The sequence below is a fragment of the Neovison vison genome, chromosome 9 (assembly GCF_020171115.1).
Source record: "Neovison vison isolate M4711 chromosome 9, ASM_NN_V1, whole genome shotgun sequence".
In the NCBI taxonomy this organism is placed as follows: domain Eukaryota; kingdom Metazoa; phylum Chordata; class Mammalia; order Carnivora; family Mustelidae; genus Neogale; species Neogale vison.
This window is the reverse complement of record NC_058099.1, coordinates 38,248,938-38,272,768: the sequence shown is the minus strand read 5'-3', so window position 1 is coordinate 38,272,768 and position 23,831 is coordinate 38,248,938. Positions and strand designations below refer to the sequence as shown.

The 23,831-nt window shown below is 38.3% G+C and overlaps 1 protein-coding gene and 1 pseudogene across 1 annotated transcript in view; both read right to left on the bottom strand.

Moving 5' to 3' along the window:
- The window catches only part of LOC122916724 (S-phase kinase-associated protein 1-like), a 115,875-nt gene that overhangs the window by 3,449 nt on the left and 88,595 nt on the right, over nt 1–23,831 (bottom strand). The window lies entirely within an intron of this gene.
- Nucleotides 13,077–13,172, bottom strand: LOC122917897 (annotated as a pseudogene).

The following is a 23,831-nucleotide window of genomic DNA, read 5'->3' as shown; positions in this document are numbered from 1 at the left end:
AAAGTGCTGATGCTGGAGGTGGGGTCACCCCAAGGGGGCAATGAAGAGATTGACAAAAAGCTTCCCACAGTCCTAATTGGAAAATCTCCAGCTTCTCTGATGACAAGTGACACAAAAAGGACATCAACTGACCTTACCAAAAAACTAAAGGGAGCATTTGCTGATTCAAAGACCCTCATCCAAAGATGATCCAGGTCCCCAAACTTGTCACTTAATATCTCCACTTACCACCGGATACCAAGAACCTGAGTGATTTGGGGGAGTTAGGAGTTTTTTTGTTGTTTGTTTTTTTAAGATTTTATGTATTTATTTGACAGAGAGAGAGAGAGCATGCCACAAGCAGGGCAAGCTGCAGAGGGAGAGGAAAAAGCAGGCTCTCTGATGAGCAGTGGCCCAACTTGGGGCTTGATCCCAGGACTCTGGGATCATGACCCGAGTTAAAGGCAGATGCTTAACCAACTGAGCCACTCAGGTACCCCGGGAATTAAGAATCTTACCATGATTCCTGCATATCTAGAAGACCAAAAGCTGGCAATGCTACATGTGGAAGGCATCCCAGTGGATCACAGTGAGGTCACCTTAATACCACCACTTCAGGTGAAACTAACAGGCTGCCCACTTTGTTTCTGTGGTTACCAGGCCAGAATGACTGAATGGGTGATAGAATGTGTGAGTAGCAGAGTGTATTTCAAGGACTCAGTGATCACGGACAGGAGATATGGTATAACTCAAATGTTTATTGAAAATCGAAATCCATGGCTGAGTGGCTTTGTGTCTTAAGCCTTTTTTTTTTTTTTGCATTTCTTATATTTGAAGAAATAATATTTGCACTTTTTCTCAATTCCTTTTCCTTTTGTTCTATTTTGCTTAATAATCATATTAAGAATTGTTTCTCTTTTTCCTTGTTTCCCTTAGGAAATTAACAATAGTTGTTTTAAATCAAAAGACATAGAGATCATTTTCTAAAAATCATGTGTTAGCATAGTTAATCATGGAAATATTATTTAGGCAAGGCAGTTATTTAGTTTTTTTTTAAAAAGGTGATTAGTTTATATATGCCATACAAAGGGGAATTCATAGCAGGAATTCATAAAGAATTCATTTGGGGATTCTTTTGTTATTCTCAGCAATCTTATTTCTCAGAATTTTTCTTTATTTCAAAATTCTATTTAAAATATGTTGTCCATTAGAGTGGCATTATTAATCCATAAATAGAACTTATTCTCTCTAAAACACTCATGGGTTACAAATATTCACATGTAAGTCATGTTTTATTTCTATATAGGGGAATAAAAGATTTTTTAAATTTGTTTATTCAATTCAGTGTAAAGATGTATCAAAATCTACACTGGCTCTATGATATATAAATTTGAGCACTTTCAGATTATTCTTCAAATATCTTGGGATAGCTGACTGATGTATGCAAAATGCAAGTAATTTCTGTTTTAAGTTTACATGTGACTTTTTTATGCTTAGTCATACATAAGACACATGTTATTAATAAGAGCAACAGCAATAAAGAAAAAACCATGAATTGTATTGAGATAAAAACAAGCTATTTTTCAAGAGAGAAAACTTACTGAATACAAAACATTATCCCAAATGATTCAAAGTCACCACTTAGCATCAATAAAACTGATTCGAGTTTATCTTTGTGAACGGTGTAAGAGAATGGTCAAGTTTCATTCTTCTACATATAGCTGTCCAGTTTTCCCAGCACCATTTATTGAAGAGACTGTCTTTTTTCCACTGTATATATTTTCCTGTTTTGTCGAAGATTAATTGGCCATAGAGTTGAGGGTCCATATCTGGGCTCTCTACTCTGTTCCACTGGTCTATGTGTCTGTTTTTATGCCAGTACCATGCTGTTTTGGTGACCACAGCTTTGTAATAAAGCTTGAAATCAGGTAACGTGATGCCCCCAGTTTTATTTTTGTTTTTCAACATTTCCTTAGCGATTCGGGGTCTCTTCTGATTCCATACAAATTTCTGGATTATTTGCTCCAGCTCTTTGAAGAATATTGGTGGAATTTTGATCGGAATGGCATTAAAAGTATAGATTGCTCTAGGCAGTATAGACATTTTAACAATGTTTATTCTTCCGATCCAAGAGCCCAAGATGCCCTTCAACGGACGAAGGGATAAGGAAGATGTGGTCCATATATACAATGGAGTATTATGCCTCCATCAGAAAGGACGAATACCCAACTTTTGTAGCAACATGGACGGGACTGGAAGAGATTATGCTGAGTGAAATAAGTCAAGCAGAGAGAGTCAATTATGATATGGCTTCACTTATTTGTGGAGCATAACAAATAGCATGGAGGACATGGGGAGTTAGACAGGAGAAGGGAGTTGGGGGAAATTGGAAGGGGAGGTGAATCATGAGAGACTATGGACTCTGAAAAACAATCTGAGGGTTTTGAAGGGGCGAGGGGTGGGAGGTCAGGGTACCAGGTGGTGGGTATTATAGAGGGCACAGATTGCATGGAACACTGGGTGTGGTGAAAAAATAATGAAGACTGTTGTGCTGAAAATAAATAAATTTAATAAAAAAAAATAAAACTGATTCGACTGTCCATACACAATCTCCAAGCATTGTTAGATGTTTCATTCCTGCTTATTCCCACTGATAATTTAAAAAAAAATCAATGTTGATACCCAAAACTAAACAAAACAAAATCAAATCAAAACCATCAAAGCACAAGACAAAAGAAGGGCTAGTATTCTGGGGAGAGGGAATATAGGTAACAACAGACTAACAAAGAAAACTTAACTGTGTATCTTTAAAACCATTAATAGAGTTTCTGTTTAATGACAACCTGAAATAGCAAATCCATGAAACTTAAACAATAGAATCTTTCCCCTCAAGCAAAAGGAAGTAAACACAGGAAACCTCTTCCTTCTGGGCAAAACAGATACTGAAACAGCTGTTAGTCAGGATGTGGAGAAAGGAGCGTGCGCTGGTGGATAGGTGGTTTGGATCTGCACATGTGCTCCTAACTCTCCTGAATTCTGATACTTCACTTCCACCCCCAACAACCCTTCCTTTATGTAGACTACGGGAGAGCTACCATTACTCATGGAAATGAACCAAATCCTCTCAGGATACTAGAACGGAAAAGATAGCTGTTCCTCACTCTTTCAGAGCATCCGTACATAAAAAATCCACTCCTTGCTGGGAAAATAGAAATGAAAAGAAAAAATAAATTCACTAGGAAGCAAAGTATACAAAGACCAATATATATTTTTGAAATTTATAATTAACAATGGATTTTTGTTCTGGGATATATATCCCATTAATCTAAATAATTTGGCATAGAATCTAGGACATAGCAGCCATTCAGTAAATATTTGCTGAGTGTGTGAATGAGTAAAAATATATCACATAGCCAATATTCTTAAACTGAGGACAGCAAGGTTATTGTTTCTCCTCCAAAGAATTAAGTACACCTCCTGCCACAGCAATTCTAGTTTGCATTCAGTACACTTGAGGACATCAGGAACTAAAGTTATTATCTCAAAAAGAAATCAAATCTGTACACAAAGCAAATGTGTATGGTGCACCTACCACGTACGAGTCTCTGCACTTGGCAATCCTGGGTCACTACAAGAAATGTAAAACAAGGGTTATGGGAAACACTGGCCAAATCAGTGAGGCAGCTAAGCCCACAGCAATGCCCTTCCTGTGAAAACATCCTTGGCTGTCTGTCTGTCTCACAGGGGGCCGTGACCCCAGCCACAGGCGACAGCAGGAATATCTGAAGGAGCACGAAGTCAGATGAGGTACCAAGGGAGCCAAATGGAAGGGACAAATGTAAGCCACAGGGCTTCCTGCCCTGCCCTGAATTAAAAAGGTTTATCATCCTCTGGTTCTCAAGAGCTCTTCTGTTTCATCAGCCATCCACAGAGGTGACTGAAATGTCACACCAGTTCTGAAAGGGTCAACATAGTTTTTTAAAAAATTGATTCTCCTTGCAAATACCGTGGACCAGTAATCCATTATTTGTTTATAGCAACTTGTTCATTCATTTGCCGATGGATAAATAGTTCTAATTTTTGCCAATTGTGAAAAAGCCATTATAAACATTTGTGAACAGGTTTTTGTGTGGCTATATACCTTATTTTCTCACGGGTAAATATCTAGAAGTGGGATTGCTGGGTTATATGTATATGTGTATGTTTAACTTTTTAATAACTGCCAAACTCTTTTCTTTTATTTACCTCTCACCCCTATAACTGCCAAACTGTTTTTCCAAGTGTCTATACATTTTGAATTCACACCAGTGATGCATGTGAGTTCCAATTGCCCTGTATCCTCACTAGCACTTTATGTTATCGGTTGCTTTAACATTTTTTTTCTGATGGGAAGTGTGTTGTGGTGGTTTTCATCGCCATCTCCCTAGTAACTAATGATGTTGAGCATCTTCTCATATGCTAAGTGGAGAGGCGGTTTGGAACCACAATATTTGCCATTTGTTCTGAATATTTGTTTACCTTATAATATTTGACTATTTGCTAGACAAATTAAAATTATATTTAGTGATAATTTGAAGCCCAGCATGATGTTTGATCTTTTTTCTTTACAATATACCTTAATACTTTAGCTGTCTGGGACCAAGCTTTGAGGGTTTTTTGGTTGTTTGTTTGTTTTGTGAGGTTTTTGTTTGTTTGTTTTTGTTTTGTTTTGTTTTGGGGTTTTTTTTGCAGGCTGGAAGAAAATCCAGACCACCAGACCCCAGGCTTGTAGCCTTTTGAGTGTCTCAAGAGGAAGAGATATTACATCAGGGCCTCTCTGTCTTTGAAGGGGATGAATGCCAATCCTGAAACCTTCATGCAACTGAGTCCTCAAAACCTTAACTCTGGGTCTCAGCTGCTTTCAGTGGGTTGTCAAAAAGCCTCAGAATCAAATTTCAGTCCTTGGATTCCAGGATATAGTGTGGGTCATTTCCCAAGGCCTCAGTGAAGCTCTGCTTTTCAGTTTCCTTTTGACTATCAGTAAATCCTCCTTTGGTTCACCTTTTTGAACTATAATCATTTCCTTGTTTTAATTTCTTACTATCTCATTAGGTCTCCAATGCATGCAAGAATGTGTGTGTGTGTATGTATGTATTTCAGCTTTTTCAATTGTCTTGAATGGGAGGTACAGATGGAATCCTCTAGTCTATCAGCCCTTGAATCTGAAATGAGAGGTTGTTGTTCTAGGAAATTTTTGGTGTAGCTGGAATAGAGTGTGTACAAGGAGAACAGGGGGCATGAGATTAAAAATGTGGAGTCAGAGAGGTAGCTGATGGTAATGTCAGGTTATACGGTTTTTGATTTTACTCTGAATGATTAGCAATCAAATGTTTTGAGCAAAAGGGCGACTTGATCTTACCTGCAAGTTAAATAGATCCTTTTGGCCTCTATGTTGAGAATAGACTGTGGTGGGGAAGGGTTAGGGAAAGGGGAAGGAAAACAGGGTCCCATTAGAAAGTTATTGAAATAATTCAGGTGAGGAGGTGAAGCATGATGAAAACTGGGACCAAGAAAATAGCAATGGCGGTGGTGAAACGCGTTGAGATTTTTTATACACAGTATTTTGCAGGTAAAACTAATAGGATTTACTGATGCATATAGGGTACAGAGGAAGACATGAAATAAGGTATTTGCCTGGGCAACTGGAAAGACAGAGCTCATTTCCTGAGATGTAGAAGACTGTTCAGGAGAGGTTTGTCAGTGGGGCAACTGATGATGTTATTATAGAATCAGGAGTTTGATTGGGGACAGGGTAAGTTTGAGATCCTGTTAGATACTTGAGTGAAAGAGTGAGTGGATGGTTGGCCATGAGCTTGTAATTTAGGAAAGAGGTTGGGCTAGAAACATAAGTTTGGGAATTGTGGGTGTGTAGATGCTTTCAAAGCTAAGAGACTGGGGATGGTGTTACCTACAGAGTAAATAAAGAATTTAAAAGTTCTTAGCCTAAACCCTTAAGTTTCCTAACACTTAGCAGTCAGTACAGAAAGAGGACCTGACCAGCCAGTGGAATAGAAGGAAAACCAAGAGATATTGATGTCTCAAGCCAAATGAAGGTTTCAAGAAGGAAGCATGATCAACAGTTCTGGGAGGTGCAAATAAAGCCATGGATTAAATAGTGTTCAGGTCATTGGTGACCTGGACAGGGGCTATTTCAGTAAATGAGATTGATAAAAGGAAAATGATCCTTCTATTTCTTTAAAAATAGCTTTTATCAAGTTTAACACAAAAGGTGAAGCTTATTGTACCAAGATGAGATTTACTAATTTTCCTCTGAGCAGTTAATGTGAATTACATTGATAAGCCAATTACTCAAAGAGGTTTTACTTATTCTGGATAATCTCATCATTACTTAAAGTAGGGCTTTTAATACCTTAGAAAGATATACCTTTAATTAAGAAGGAAAAGGCAAAGTTTAGAAGAGTAAATCCAAAAAATAAATGGGATTTGACAATACTAGCTTTAGAATGACATCTGTTCTTTGAGCAAAACCCAAGAAAAACAATTCTAGTAGGACCCTCAGGGCAGCAGGAAATAACAGTCTTGCAGGCTGTCATCTCCACAGATAGAAGTGTTTCCCCATCCCTCCCATGAAAAACACTCAGTGGTCTGTGCCTTTATTTATCTGAAGTGTTATTTCTTTGGCCTCCAATTTCTGAATTGTTTTTTTTATTTTTCATATTCTCAAATTCCTCTTATTTATCTAATATTCTCATATTTTGTGATATGGGAGCAGGTGGGTATTACATAATTTTTGAGCTCTTATAAAAAATAAAAGTAACATTCAGAATCTTTAAAGAACACAAACAAGCTTTCATGTCTACAATTTCTCAAACATTTTCTTGAATAAAAAATAATAAAACATCGAGCACTACAATTATTTCTAAATTCTGTATACCACTATAATTAGTTCTTTCAAATTTTGGTTTAAACGTAACTTTCTTTTCCCCAATATATTAGAGAATGTATTTATTCTCTAAATTTCCATACAGAATAAGAAATTAAATATTCCTTCATCATAAATAGTTCCCAATTATGTTTCATTTAAAATTTTTGTTTCAATCAAATATTAGATATGTTTAAGCTATTTAAGATATTTAAAATTGGGGATGGTTCCTTTTTTTTTTTTAAGATTTTATTTATTTATTTGACAGACAGAGATCACAGGTAGGCAAGGAGGCAGGCAGAGAGAGAGAGGAAGGGAAGCAGGCTCTTTGCTAAGTAGAGAGCCTAATGCGGGGCTCGATCCGAGGACCCTGGGATCATGACCTGAGCCAAAGGCAGAGGCTTTAACCCACTGAGCCACCCAGGTGCCCCACATTTTTTTTAAGGTTTTCTTTATTTATTTGAGAGAAAGGGTGAGTGAGAGAGCAAACATGAGAAGGGAGAAGGTCAGAGGGAGAAGCAGACTCCCCACAGAGCAGAGAGCCCAATGGGGGGCTCAACCCAGAACTCTGGGATCATGACCCAAGCTGAAGGCAGTGGCTTAACCAACTGAGCTACCCAGGCACCCCTGGGAATAGTTCCTTTTAAAGCCCATTTTGATACCTTTATGGACACAGAAAGTCTTTTAGTTTGAAGAAAAATAAGGCACACTGATAGCATGGTTACAATATAACAGTGTTTAAGAATGATAACGTTGGGGGCGCCTGGGTGGCTCAGTGGGTTATGCCTCTGCCTTCAGCTCAGGTCATGATCTCAGGGTCCTGAGAGCGGGTCCCACATTGGGCTCTCTGCTCAGCAGGGAGCCTGCTTCCTTCTCTGTCTCTCTCTGCCTGCCTCTCTGTCTACTTGTGATCTCTGTCAAACAAATAAATACAATATTAAAAAAAAAAAAGAATGATAACGTTGGAAACCATCACACTTGGGTTTAAATTCCACATCTTCTACTAAATAATTTCATAACCTTGAAGTCAGCCACTCAATCTTTCTCAACCTATTCCTCATCTATAAATGGGGGTAAGAATACCTGCCTCGCAGGATTATTGTGACGATTTTACAAGATAGTATATGAAAAGCACTTAATACAGGGCCAAGACTTGGGTAGGTGCTGAATAAAAAATTACTATTGAGGGGTGCCTGGGTGGCTCAGTGGGTTAAGCTTTTGCCATCAGCTCAGGTCATGATCTCAGTGTCCTGGAATCGAGCCCCTCGTCAGACTCTCTGCTCAGCAGGGAGCCTGCTTCTCCCTCTCTCTGCTTACTGCTCTGCCTACTTGTGATCTCTCTCTCTCTCTCTGTCAAATAAATAAATAAAATCTTTTAAAAAATTACTATTGATCACCATCATCATCATCATTAGAACAGGACAATCTCCAAAGTCAAGTAGCTCAAAAGAAAAAAAAGCTAGAGTAAGTATGATCATTTCCAAAGGTTAGAATTCGATTTCACAAGGGAGATATCTATATTAAGGCTTTAACAATAAAACACACTAAAGGAGAGAGGTCAGGATGATTCATTGCATTCCCTGTGCTGGATTCCAAGTATATATATATATATATATATATATCTATCTCAAGTTAGCCTGACAACAACCCCAGAAGGGAGCTAATGGATGAGAAAATGGAAACTCAGAGGGGTGAAGTGATTTGGTCAAGACTATACAGCTGTTAATTTGCAGAATCACCACTCTACTCCAATTTGTTTGACTCCAAAGCCCTGTTTCAACTAAACTTCCAAAGTAGAGTCACTTTGGGGAGTATTTCAGCTGGACCACTCACCCTCATCCAGACTACATCTGAATTGAAAACATGAGCTTGGGGGTAGCACAGTCTTGATCTACTCTCAAATTTTATTCTCTCTCTCATCCATAATCTAATCACACCAAAGGAACCCCAGAATTAAGAGAGTTAATAACAACACCTGCTGCATGCATATAGCCTAACTCTCCTGGCTCGAATCTGCCAACTCTTCTCTGCATGGAGTTGGAATATTTCACTACCCTGGATAGTGCCCTTACTGAGTGCTCCATACTGAGCAAATTTGATGGAACTGGACCAGGACTGGCTATACTTCCCGTGGTCCTAGGAATGCAGTGATGATAATTACCAGTCAACTTTGGGTTGAAGAAGTTGCTTGACTCAGCAAGGCTGGCATTTCCTCCTACACAATTCTCTCCAGTTCGTTGGCAATGGTATCCAGAAGAAGCTGGAGAATTCTGATAACAGCTTGCTGGTTGCATTCCAGGAGAATAGCTCAGATTCTGCTGAAGACTCATCAGAAAGTGGAGAAATCCTGACAAAGGAAGTTAATGATAACCCCTTTGGAAACTTTGACTACCTCTACAGATGCCTTCACAACTATTTAAAGCACCATCTTGGAGCTAACTGAGACAACAGAAAATGAAACAAACCCCATGAATGGAAATTAACAATCAGGCTGTGACCCACTTAAGTAGGTGTTTTGCTGCTTGCCAAAGGCCTGCCAGAGAGCATACATACCCTGGGTTAATGGCTTGATGCCTTCCCGTTCATCACTTTTAGATGGAAATTACAATTGTCTCCTAATTGCCTTGCAGAACTGTGTCCTCTTCTTTCTTTACCTCCATTCTTGCTAGCTTTTCCTAATTGTTTAACTACTTCCCAGACCACAACAAGCAAAGAACTAGGAAAGGTGATGGGCTCAAACAATTGTGGATATTGACATGTTGCTATATTTACCATACAATATAGAAGACATGAATCTTGAGTGAATACACTGTGTATTTGTGTAAGCTGTGGGCAATACTGGGCACACTCAGAGTGATTCATAAATGTTCTTTAAAGGCCTTTCAAGCTCAGGACACAATCAACACCTCTAGTTATACTTCCTTTGCTGTTTAATCTAGTTCTTATCCAGCACTGTCCGATAGAAACAAAATGTGAGTGACCTCTGTCATTTTAGTTTCTAGTAGCCATCTTTAAAAAATTAAAAGAAGCAGGTGAAACTAATATTAATAATATATTAAAACCCAATGTATCTAAAATGTAATTTTAACATGTAATCAATACAAAAATTTATTAATGACATCGATCATTCTTTTTTGGGGGGTACCAAGGCTTCAGAATCTAGTGTGGGTTTTTTGGGGTTTTTTTGTTTGTTTGTTTGTTTAAGATTTATTTATTTATTTGAGAGAGAGAGAGAGAGACAGCATGAGGGGCAGGGTCAAAGGGAGAAGAAGAGAGAATCTGAAACAGACTCTGCACCAAACATGCAGGCTGATGTGGGGCTTGATCTCAAGACTCTGAGACTGAAACCAAGAGTCAGGGGCTTAACCCACTGCACCATCCAGGTACCCCTGGAATCTAGTATATATTTTACACATAAAGCTCCTTTCAATTCTACCTAGCCACACTTCAAGTGTTCATTAGTCTGACGTAGTTAATGGTGACCTCATTGGACAGTATAGCTCCAAAGAAGTTGGAAGAATAAACACATAAGGAAGTAGTATAAGTTCTCCAGAGGAAAGTAAACACAGAAGGTTTAAGGTTATCCTTGTTGCATAGGGTGCCTGGGTGGCTCAGTCAGTTGGACAGCTACCTTTGGCTTGGGTCATGGTCTCAGGGTCCTGGGATTGACCCCCACATCAGACTCCTTGCTCAGCGGGGACCCTGCTTCTCCCCTGCCTGCCACTCCCCCTGCCTTCTGCCTGCTCTCTCCCTCTCTCACTGTCTGTGTCAAATTAAAAGAAAAAAATCTTAAAAAACAAACTTTGGTCCCTAGGAGGGTGTGTTGGGAGTCAACAGGAATTAGCCCACACCATTTGGTTTAATTTTGAAGGAAGTAGGGGCTGAAAGGAAAAGATGTCCAAGTTGTGAAATGTCTTAAAGGCGCAGAGCTTTACAAGCGAAGAGCTTCCTGCCAAGAAAAGGACAGTTTAAATGAGCCCGTGAGAGTGATGAGAAGCATGAGGATGGGGAAGAGAAGAATCTATTACTTCTGAGACCCTTTCTAACTAGAGGTTTTATGATTCCATATTTCCTGTAACTTTGTTAATGAGTACTTTTGAAGTGCTTCTTACAAATGTTTGTTCTTTTTAAATAATTTAGCTATTCAATATAAAATGTCTATGCTACAAATTCAGGGAATGAAAATTTTAAGTGCCAATCCCACCCTAAACAGAGGAACATGGTTCCAAGTTTCTGGGGTTCACATAAAAGAAGGTTCTAACTTATTTGTAGGTACTTTGAATAGTTGCCTAAAACACCAACTGGAATCTGAGAGACCCTGGTCCTAGCTCAGCTCTCTTAGTTTACAGAAATGGCAACTTTGGATGAGTCTCTTAAACTCTCTATGTATCATCTACATGATGGAAACAATGGTATCTATCACCCAAGCTTAGTGAAAGAATCTACCTAGATAATATGCAAAGCTCCAATAAAATTCTCCATAAACGGGTAGTGATTATGCCTTGTTACTTTACAGTTTTGATTATTCACATATAGCTGTTCCCATCTAGTAAAATCTTTGGAATGGTTTCTTCCTGTTGGTGGAAATTTTCCTTAGAGCAACAGCCAAATAAGTGGCTATGTAAAATAGTATTTCTTTTAATTCCAAAGGGCTCCTTTCCAAAACAGCCACTTAGGAACAAGAGCCACTGAAAAGTGATTCATGTCCTCTCATTGGCCCGTGGCAGGACCTGGCTTGTGTAGCAGCATCAGACTTAACTGCGAAGAACCAGGACCAGACACATCCTTTGCCAGGGGGGTCCCAGCGGAGTTCTTGCAGACTGTTCTATGGCGTGCTGTGGCTCAAATTCAATTCTAAGCTCTAGTTCTAGAACTAAAAGCCTAAAGGAGAAAAACAAAGAAACAAAACAAAACCCCTAAACCACCTCAAAGTCCTCTAACAACAAGAAACCTGTGGCTATTGCTCTAGTAGGGCCAACGGGCCATGAGAGGCATTTCCATTTTGTAGCTTTCTTACTAACCAAAAACACAGGAGAGGTTTCCAAATAAATGTACATTCGTGAAGAATAAGTCACAGCAGGGTGTGTGGATGGGAAGCAGCACAAAATTTATTAGCCATCTCTGTTAAATACCATGCATTTAGAGGTCTCGTCGGAAAATGGTACCTGCTTATAGGACTCCCTTTCTTTTAAGTCACAGCTTTACATCATTGGCTTATTCTGGAGACAATATTGCTCATTCCCAAGGATTGCTTAGCATTTCTAAAATATCACACTGATTAGAGTACTTTGATTAGCTCTATTGTTCAGGGTTGTGGATCTGGATCCTTGACTGATAGGTCCCACCCAAGGAACTGATAGGCCACAGCCAAGAAATTTATTGACTTGTTTCTAACAAAATAGATAACTACAAGGTCGAGAGCCTAATTTCGAGCCACACAGACTAACCATCAGAACTTTAGCCTTACTAGTTACTAGTTTGTGACCTTGACAAATTATTCTCTAAGTCTCAGTTTCTTCTTCTATCCACTATGGATAAAAAGATATCTACTTCATTAGGATTGTTATTAGGGTCAAATACAAAACCTATCAAGAGCTTAACATAGTGCCTGGCATGCGGTAATATTTCAATAAATGTTGGTTGTTTTCCTGTATAAGACTGGTGGGAATTGGGGTGCCTGGGTGGCTCAGTGGGTTGAAGCCTCTGTCTTCTGCTCAGGTCATGATCCTGGGGTGTTGGGATCGAGGCCCGCATCGGGATATCTGCTGAGTGGGAACCCTGCTTAATGCCCATCACCCAACTACCATATCCCCCCATCCACCACCCATTCCCCAACCCTCAGTTTATTTCCCAGGGTCAAGAGTCTCTCGCTCTTTGGTTTCTTCCCATTCAGTTATCCTTCCTTTCCCCTATGATCCTCCTCTGCACTATTTCTTATGTTCCACATATGAGTGAAACCATACAATAATTGTCTTTCTCTGATTGACTTATTTTGCTCAGCATAAACCCTCCAGTTCCATCCACGTCGTATAAATGGTAAATATCCATCCTTTCTGATGGCTGAGAAATATTTCGGAGTGTGTGTGTGTGTATATATATATATACACACACACACACACATATATATATATACCACGTCTTCATCCGTTCTTCTGTCAATGGACATCCCCGCTCTAAAAACAGGGAAAGCTTCATGGATTTGAGTGTCATTCTTGTGCAAGGGGCCATGTTATCTTTCCAGTTTTAGTATATGTGCTGCTGAAGAGAGCACAAAGAGCAAGTATCTTTATTCTCATCATAGACATTCCAGAAAATCAGTAACTCATTTTCTGTGAGACCTCCCCAAGGCTCGACGAAAATTAGACAACTATATGTGTTCTTTCAGGCTATTGCCTAGGCTATGAAAAGTGGGAAAATTTAGTTTATTGCTATCTTCAGTGCCTGGCCCAGGTTGGCTTTCTAGAAATAATCAGGAACGAATGAATGAAAGATCTATCCTAAAGCATAACTGTGGCCTTTCATCAGTATCACAGAGATAATATTTTTAAAATATCTTCCATTATTTCCTTGGTAATTTTTTATTAATCCAGGAGTTATTTCTTTCCCACGCATCCCAACTGCTTTAAAGATAAGCCAAGAAGAGTGCTGTCCTAGGGAAGGAGGTTAGCACCAATGCAAACAAATGTCTTTTTTTTTTCAATTTTTGAAAATCAGAAAAAGTTTTATAAAGTAACATTTTATTTTATTTTTTATTATACTATAACTAATATCGTGTTATATTAGTTTCAAGTATACAATATAATGATTCAACCATTCTACACATTTCTTACTGCTCATCAAGGTAAGTGTATTCTTAATCCCCTTTATCTCCTTCACCATCCCCCCACTCACTCATCTCTCCTCTGGTAACCACCAATTTGTTCTCTGCATTTAAGAGTCTGGTTTTGGGGACTCCTGGGTGGTTCAGTCGGTTAAGCATTTGCCTTCAGCTCAGATCATGATCCCAGGGTCCTGGGATCCAGTCCCACATCAGGCTCCTTGCTCAGCCTGCTTCTTCGTCTGCCTGCTCTCCCTGCTTGTGCTCAAACCCTCATTCTCTCTCTCTGACAAATAAATAAATAAAATCTTAAAAAAAAAACCAGTCTGGTTTTTTGTTTGTCCCCTTATTTTTTTATTCATTTGTTTTGTTTCTTCAATTCCACATCTGAGTGAAATCACATGGTATTTGTCTTTCTCTCACTTATTTCACTAAGTGTTGTATCCTCTAGGTCCAACCATCTTGTTGCAAATGGCAAGATTTCATCCTTTTTATGGGTAAGTAATATTTCATAGTATATATATATATATATATGCCACATTTTCTATATCATTGATCTGTGAATGAACACTTGGGTTGTTTCCATATCTTGGTTATTGTGAATAATGCTACAACAAACATGAATCTTTTTGAATTAGCGTTTTTGTTTTCTTTGGGTAAAAAGCCAGTAGTAAATTTCTGGATCATTGGAAATTCTATTTTTAATTTTTTGAGGACCTTCATACTGTTTTCCACATTGCTGCACCAATTTGCATTCCCACCAACAGTGTCAGAGGGCTCCTTTTTCTCCACATCCTTGCCAACATTTATTATTTCTTGCATTTTTTATTTTAGCAACTCTGCAGGTGTGAGGTAATACCTCACAGTGGTTTTTATTCACATTTCCCTGATGCTTAGTGGTGTTGGGCATCTTTCCTTGTGTTCATTGGCCATCTGTATGTCTCCCTAGGAAAAATGTCTAATTGAGTCCTCTATCCTTTTTTAAAATTTTTTTACAGATTTTATTTATTTATTTGACAGAGATCACAAGTAGGCAAAGAGTCAGGCAGAGAGAGAGGGGGAAGCAGGCTCCCCACTGAGCAGAGAGCCTGATACAGGGCTCGATCCCAGAACCCTGAGATCATGACCCGAGCCGAAGGCAGAGGCTTAACCCACTGAGCCAACCAGGCGCCCCCTCTATCCATTTTTTAATTGGATTGTTTGTTTGGTGTTGAGGTTGGTAAGTCCTTTATACATTTTGGATATTAACTCTTTATAGGATTTATTATTTGCAAATATCTTCTCTCATTTAGTATGTTGCCTTTTTGTTTTGTTGATAGTTTCCTTCACTGTGCAAAAGCTTTTTATTTGGTGTCATCCTAATAGTTAATTTTCCTTTTGTTTCCTTTGCCTGAGAAAACTTACCTAGAAAATCTTGCTCTGGCTGATCAAAGAAATTACTGCCTATGTTTTCTTCTAAGAATTTTACGGCTTCAGTTCTCATATTTAGGTCTTTAATACATTTTGAGGGTTTTTGCATATGGTATGAGGGTGGTCCAGTTTCATTCTTTTGCATGTAGCTGTCCAGATTTCCCAGCACCATGTGTTGAAGAGACTTTTTCCCACTGTATATTCTTGCCTCCTTTGTCCTGGATTAATTGGCCATATAAGTGTGGGTTTATTTCTGGGCTCTCTATTCTGTTCCATTTATCTATGTGTCTATTTTTATACCAGCATCACACTGTTTTGATGATCACAGCTTTGTAGTACATCTTTTTATTTTTTCTTAAAGATTTTACTTATTTACCTGATGGAGGAGAGAGATCACAAGTGGGCAGAGAGGCAAGCAGAGAGAGAGAGAGAGAGGAGGAAGCAGGCTCCCTGTCGAGCAGAGAGCCCGATGTGGGTGGGACTCGATCCCAGGATCCTGAGATCATGACCTGAGCTGAAGGCAGAGGCTTTAACCCACTGAGCCACTCAGGTGCCCCTGTAGTATATCTTGAAATGTCTTCTTCTTTTTTTTTTTTTTAAATTCCATAGCAAGACAGACTTGAAAACCAGATGTTGAAGAGAGAGTAAATTTTTTTTATAAATTCTAAAATATCCTTTTTTTACATATAAGAAGTAATGCTTACATGTCTAAAATTAGTTTTCCTCTAAGCCACGGGCAGAGTGGACTCAGAAGTGACCCAAGGAAAGTTCCTATAAGACAGGAAGAGCAAATAAAAGGTATTTTACCAAAAGAAGAAAAGAATAGCAAGAGGTCAGGTGCTTGGGCCCTGGCTTCCCTTTCACACCTTTTCTTCTGGGTGGTACCTTAAGGACTACGCTAAAGAAAACTGTAGAAAGTTTGGGAAAAGGAAAACCAGAGATATTTGTGCCCCATTCCCAATTTGGGATTTGGAAGGAGATTGCCTCCCAGAGTACACTGCATGCACATGGGGTATGATAGCAGCAGAGAGGAAGACAAAAGAGAATTATATTACAGAATTATATACTTGTTGCACTGCTTGGTATTCATTTCGTTAAATTTTAACCACAGTTTACAAGTAGGTCAGTTTAGGATTGCCTGGCTTCAGAAGTGCCCAGGAGGCCCGGGCTTAGGTCTTCCGTAGCCTGTGGGAAGAAAGATGGAACGACCTTTGTAGCTTCGACTGATTCCTATTTCCTTCTGTTCCTGAGTGACAAGGTCCTGCCCAGCATTGGCTGTCCACACAGCATTTGTCAGCAAGTTCTGTCTTTGCTGCTCTTAGAGTAACCCTACTCATTTCCCTTTTGCAGCAATGTTGATAGAACCGCGGGCCCATAGACCCAGGTGCTCACCCCCACCCTGCCAGCTGTTAAGTTGTCTGACCTGGAGTAACCTTCTCTGAGCCTGCATTTTTATTATCAATAAACAGTGATGAAATGATAATAAATAGGTAGAATACTGCAGGGCTTACAACATGAAAAGCGCTTAACAAAGCATGGACTATGCCTTATCTCCTTTAATTCACACATTCACCGTAAGTGAGGTAAAAACTGTTTTTTGTCTACATTTTACAGAAAAGAAAACCTGCCAAAGTCACACAGCTAATGAGTAGCGGTAGGAATTGAATCGGGGTCTGGCTGACTGCAAAGCCCATGAAGTTAATGGCCATAGAGGAGGACTCCTTGATAGAGCAAAAGCTCTGAGCAGCTCAGAGCACTGGGACTCCTTACGTGTAATGTGTCTGCTCATCTGTGTCAATAGTTGGTCTGAATGAGATTAGCACTGATCCCTGTGTGGTCAAGGTCATGTATATAACTTTTAAACAAGTCCCACATTTATTCTAACTAAACTATTTGGATCTGTAACTCTGACTTACCCGTTTCCATTAAGCTCCCTTCTGAGGCTGGGGTCATGCCGCTGTAAGCTCCCCCTAGATTTGGAGACAGATGCGTGCTGGTGACTGCCTAGGGCAGCATGCCTTAAAGCCAATGACAGCCTGGGCAGGTTCCCAGCTGCTGAAATTAGCCTGCAGGATCCTTGTAGGCAAAGGTGTATTTTAGGACAGCAGTACCGAACAGCATCACAGGATGGCATGTGATAAGAATAGGGCCCCTTCCATGTTTCCTTTAATGTCCAAATAGTTCCCGCTCATGTTTGACCCTAATGCATAGACGGCTTGTATAGAGTGAAAGAATCTATTTATTTGTTAAATCAACAAATATTCATGCACATACGATTCAGGACCTGAATGATAATGACTTTTTAAAAATAGATTTTAATTATAATAAAAACAAATTCTCTTCTTCATAGGACATCACCACATTTTAGATAACAAACTTATTTATTGCAAATGATTTTATTATCTGCTAAATTCTTCCATGGGAATCATTTAAAGTTCCTGGTAATAATAATGCCTGATGATAATACTTCTTAATGAATTACCATGAGTAAAAGTATGACTCAATAACCCAGTATGGAAAGAACTTTCTGATCTAAATGTGGAATATTCAAGACAGGAAAAAACTTAGATGTTTTATTCTCCACCACCACCTGCCCTGCGGGCATAATTTACAAATCAGGAAGCAGGTTCAGAGACTCTAGATCATTTTCAAGGTCACTCAGGGGGTTTGAAACACAGTTATGGATCCTGACTTCCATGTCACTTCACCACACTTCCCACTCACGGTCTGCCCTACAGCTATGGCAGTTACTGTGGGCAGGTAACTCACTACTCCCCATTTTGGAAGTGGAACTTAGACATAGATCATAGTCATAGGAAGAATTCCAAATATTCATCAAATAAAAAGTTGAGACATGTTAGGAATCCAAATCCAAGAAAAATGTATTAAACCTTCAACAATGCAGACACCCAGCACCTCAGCTCATTCGTACAACAATCCATGGGAGTGACAATTGTCCAATTTCACAGCTGAGAAAATGGGGCTTAGAGAGGGCATGAAGTGCCCAAAGTTCCCACAATAGTAATGGAATGAGGCTTTATTATTGGACTTTGTGATTCCAGTTCAGGGCTTTTCTACTTCCTCATGGCAACCCTTTTTTTAAAGTTTCCATTAACACACCCCAGGGTAAGAACTAAGGATCTCTTTGGCTCTATAAATGACCAGACACTGCATCATGGGCTATTTCCAATACCCATTTGAGGTAAAAGCACAGCATTGGGCTCACGGCCCTTATCTTGAGGAATTATTCTTCCTTCTGGCTGATGAACTGAAATTATTCAGAAAGATCTTGTATAAAGTGTGACTGTTGGCACAAAAGACAATGGTAAGTGGAATAATAATAAATTACAAACTCAAGCATCTTCCCTACTGTTCCAGCTTGGACGGCTTATTACCGCACAGATAAATCCTCCAGCTAGCTCAGGAAAAACATAAACATCAACTTTTGCATTTTGCCCATGTTGATAGCTGGTCACATGCCAAATGGGCTTGCAATTTAGTCTGGAACATTAAAACCCTCTAAATCCACTGTCTTAAGCTTGTATTTGACCCCCCTTCCCAAATGCTCTACGGCTCCACCATTCATTTCTATGCCAGCTGAGTATCTGTAACTCTTTACTAATATCCCCTGCCTCTTAGAGGTCAGCTGCTTCTGCTTCTTCTTCTTTTTTCCCCATGTATTGCATCAGCATGCTCTGTATGCTAGAGACCTTTAAATATTTAAAGTTGTAATTTAGCAAACTATGGAGAAGCCAGAAATAGAAGTTTGCATTTTTAGAAGTTTTCCTATACAATAGGATTAGAAATGCACTAACTCAAAGAGGAAAAGACTGAATCTCCCTCATAGGTTCCAGAAGTTGCTCGACTTATTTCACTAGCATAATCTCCTCCAGTCCCGTCCATGTTGATACAAAAGTTGGGTGTTCATCCTTTCTGATGGAGGCATAATACTCCATAGTATATATGGACCATATCTTCTTTATCCATTCGTCCACTGAAGGATATACTGTCTTTGTAAGATGATACCCTATTAACTATTGCATATACAGACAAAGGGCATAGAGGACATATTGCCCACTTATTTCCTTCAGAGTTTCTCTTGCCAGAGTCAATGCACTTTCCTTTTGCTTTCTCTTCCTAACTTCCCATTCCCTGCACACCTGCACAGCAACACAGCTATAGCCTCACCTCTGTCCATTGGCACAGCTCTTAGGATGACTAGCAATAACCCTACAATGGCTAAATCTAATCTGTCCTTACCATACTTGTCCTTTGTGCCAGACTCTCTACTGTTCCCTCTTTCTCAAACCTCTCCTCTTTAGGTCAATAATAATAATTATTGTTGTCATTAATATTATAAGTTTGCATTAATAGAGTGCTTAAATCTATAAGGTGTTATGTTAAACACTTTATGTGAGTTCTGTCCTTGAATAATCATAACGCCATGCAGTCAATATTATTATTATTCTTATGTTACAGATGAAGAAGTTGAGGCATAAAAAGGTTAATTAATTTGCCCAGAGCGACACAGCTAATAAACAGCAGAACCAGACTTTGAACCAAGGCTTCCTTTTCCCTAACCCTGAAGCCAATGTTTGTAAACCTTATCCTGCATTGCCTCATAGTTTTCAAGACAGTGACTATATAGAGAAAGCAGAAACGTTAAAACTACATCTAGATTGCAATTTGTTTTTCCAAGTTTGAGCTAAAGCAATGTTAGAAAAGGAAATTTTTTTTTAAATAGGTGAGAGTGAAAATATATCATAAAAGTACCAGCAGGGCACCTGGGTGGCTCAGTGGATTAAGCCTCTGCCTTCAGCTCAGGTCATGATCTCAGGGTCTTGGGATCGAAACCCGCATCGGACTCTGCTCAACAGGGAGCCTGCTTCCTCCTCTCTCTTTCTCTGTTACCTCTCTGCCTACTTGTGATCTCTCTCTGTCAAATAAATAAATAAAATCTTAAAAAAAAAAGTACCAGCAAATAAATTTTAGTCTTTTAGAAACACAATGAAGTAAAATAGAAAAGTATTTGATTATCTCCAAGAGTTTTCTCCACATCTTGTTTGAAATGGTATTTGGTGTGCAGCCTGTGGCAGACAGACCCCATGATCCCCGCCTCCTGTAGTTCACACTGTTAGATAATCCTGTGCCATTAAGTGTGAGCAGGACCTTTGATTGGCTTCTAAGGAACCGAATATAACAAAGGTGATAGGATGTCACTTTGGTGACTAGGTTCTATTTTCTAAGATCATCTTACTCGCACACTCATCCTAAAGATGTGGCCTGAGGCCATGTTGGGAAGTCCATGTGAAAAGAGAGTCAAAGTAGTCACTAAGAACTATGGGCACCTTCCAGGCCAGAGCCCTTAGTCCTACAAGTAAAGAAAGGAATTCTGCCAAAAGCCCAAGTGAGCTTGGAAGCAGATTCTTTCCTAAATAAGCTTCTAGCTGAGAAGGCAGCCCAGTGACAGCCTGGTTAGACCCTGAGCAGATGACCCAGCTAGGTCAAGCTCTGATTCACAGAAGCTGTGAGACAATAAGTGTGTATACTTTTAAGCCACTAAATTTGTGGTAATTTGATATCAATAATAGACACTAATACACAACCTCATTCATGACCTCTCCCAAATTTCAACAAAAATTCTTACAAAATCACATACAAAAATTGTAAAGAAAAAAAATCATAACAACACAGAATACTTGGCTGAGAGTCAATCTATTCTCAGAATCTTGGAGGGATTATGCCATGAAAAAAACCCATGCCATGTCAATTAGTCTATGCACTAAAAGAAGGGCAATTGTTATCCATTCCTGAATGATAAACTGCACCAAATCTTTATTTTTTTTTATTGTGTTATGTTGGTCACCATAAAATATATCATGAGCTTTTTTAAAAAATTTAATTTCTTTTCAGTGTAACAGAATTCATTGTTTTTGCACCACACCCAGTGGTCCGTGCAATCCGTGCCCTCCATAATACCCACCACCAGGCTCACCCAACCTCCCACGCCCGCCCCTTCAAAACCCTCAGATTGTTTTTCAGAGTCCATAGTCTCTCATGGTTCATCTCCCCCTCCAACTTCCCTCAACTCCCCTTTCCTCTCCATCTCCCAATGTCCTCCATGTTATTTCTTATGCATCATTAGTTTTTGATGCAGTGTTCTAAGATTCTTTGTTTATGTACAACACCCAGTGCTCTATGCAATATATGCCTTCCTTAATACCCACCACCAGGCTCACCCTTCATTCCCCTCTCCTCCCCTCTAAAACCCTTAGTTTGTTTCTCAGAGTCCACAGTCTCTCATGGTTCAACTCCCCCTCCAATTTCCTTCCCTTCTCCTACTGTCCTCCATGTTATTCCACATCTATTAATATTTATTCTCAAAAAGTTAAAGGGAGAATTACCATATGACCCTGTAATTCTACGTTTAGGTATATACCTGAGAGAACTGAAAATATGTGTTCACACAAAAGCTTGTACACAAATGTCCATAGCAGCATTATTTGTAGTAGCTAAAAGGTGGAAACATCTCAACTGATTGCATGGATCATCTGATGATGAAAGGATGAACAAAGTAAGGTATGTCCATAAAACAGAATATTACTCAGCCATAAAAAGGAAAGAGGTGCTGATACATGCCATAACATAACAAAGCTTAAAAATATTATTCTAATTAAAAGATGATAGACACAAAATGTCACATAATGTGTGATTCCATTTTATATGAGATGTCCAGAAAAGACAAATCCATAAAGACAGAAAATAAATTACTGGTTGCCAGGGGATAAAAGAGAAGAATTAGAAGGTACAGGATTTATTTTGGGGGTGATGGAAGTATTCTGGAATTAGGTAGTGGTGATGGTTGGGGAACATCATGAATATACAAAGTATCACTGAGCTGTGTGCATTTGAAAATGGTAAATTATATGGAATATGAATTTTATCTCAATTTAAAAAATTGAAATAAAAATAAACAAAATAAACATTATTTCTCACAGTTTCTGTGTGAAGAATTTGGGAACGAATTATCTGGGAGATTCTGACCTGAGTTCTCTTATAAGCAGTTAAGATGTCAGATGAAGCTACAGTCATTGTATGAAGTCTAGACTAAACTGAACTAGAGATGGAGAAATTGCTTCAAAAGTAGTTCAATCACATGGCTATCCTATTGATGCTAGTTGTTGGTGGGTGCCTTGGTTCCTCTCAGTGTGGGTTTCCTCACGGGACTACATCAGTGTATTTACAACAGGTAGCTGGCTTTCCCAAAAACAAGTGATCAAAAAGATAGCAAGACAGCATGCCATATCTTTTATTTCCTAGCCTCAGAACCCATGAAGGTACTTTCTCAGAAAGTAAGAGATTGTGTTTAGCTCTTAACCACTTTTCTTTCCTTATTAAGAAAGTCAAGGTCTTTACCAACTAGAACACTGAGAATATAACCATCTATTACAGGAATGATAGAAAGATAATCAGAATGTTGTTCTTTATTCCTGCTTATTCTACATTTTTTACATTATCAGCAACTATAACTTCCATTAATCATGTCAGCATGAAATGGGGAAGGGCGGGAGGGGTTTAGGGCAGCAAAATCAGGTAATTCCATCAGGTAAAGGACAGTGGGTGGAGGTGGAGAAAGATAAATCCTGGGGAAAAGGTACACAGGGGATTATAGATTTTCACAATATCCTCTGTTAAATTACTAGAGAGCCTGGCAGTAGGTAGGGGCAGAAAGCTATAGTATCTCAGTCCAGCCAAGCCACACTAAATGAAAGAATATTAGATTCTGCTATCTGAAAATAGAATATAGCCAAATTCAAGGGGGCAAAGAATGAGATCAAAGACTATCCACTTATCATACCTGTTGGTAGACAATCTCTCTCATTCAAATATAAGTCAGTAGGGAAAAAAGCATAAAGCTAATTTTAAAAAATGCTGTGGCACAAAGAAAAAGGAATTGTATACTCAGTGTAAGAAGAAACCTCTGAACATAATCTAGCTTAAGATACAGAAAAAGAAAATTCTAGTAATCTGCTCGCTGGTTTAGCAGGGTATAAAAAATAATAATCATTAAAAAAGTATAAATATCATAATCAAAATATATCACAATATCATAAAATAATAATTTATATAATATAATATATAATGTAATATAGAATATAATACAATTATATTATTTATATATTATTATATTTACATATAAATAATATATATAATTTAATATAAATAATATATAAATATAATATATTAAAATATAAATAATATAATTATATAGAATACTATTATATATTATATTTAATATTATGTATAATATATAATACTATTATATTTATATTTAATATATTATATTATTATTTTATATAATATGATTATATTATATTTATTATTTATAGTTATATTTTTATTATATTATATTTATAATGATATAATATAATATAATGATATATAATATCATTATAAATATAATTATAATAAAAATAATAATCATTTAAAAATCATAAAAATTATCATAGAAAAACTCATAGAAAAAAATAGGAGAACAGTCTAAGATGGAAAAGAACAGGATGAGATGAGTGAGATAAGAAAATATATGAACCCAAATATATAATAATCTTTAAATCTACTTTTGAAGGTAACATTTACACTATGGAAAAAAATGAGGGAAAAGAAGTGAGAAAGATATGATTTTTTAAAAAGTTACACTGG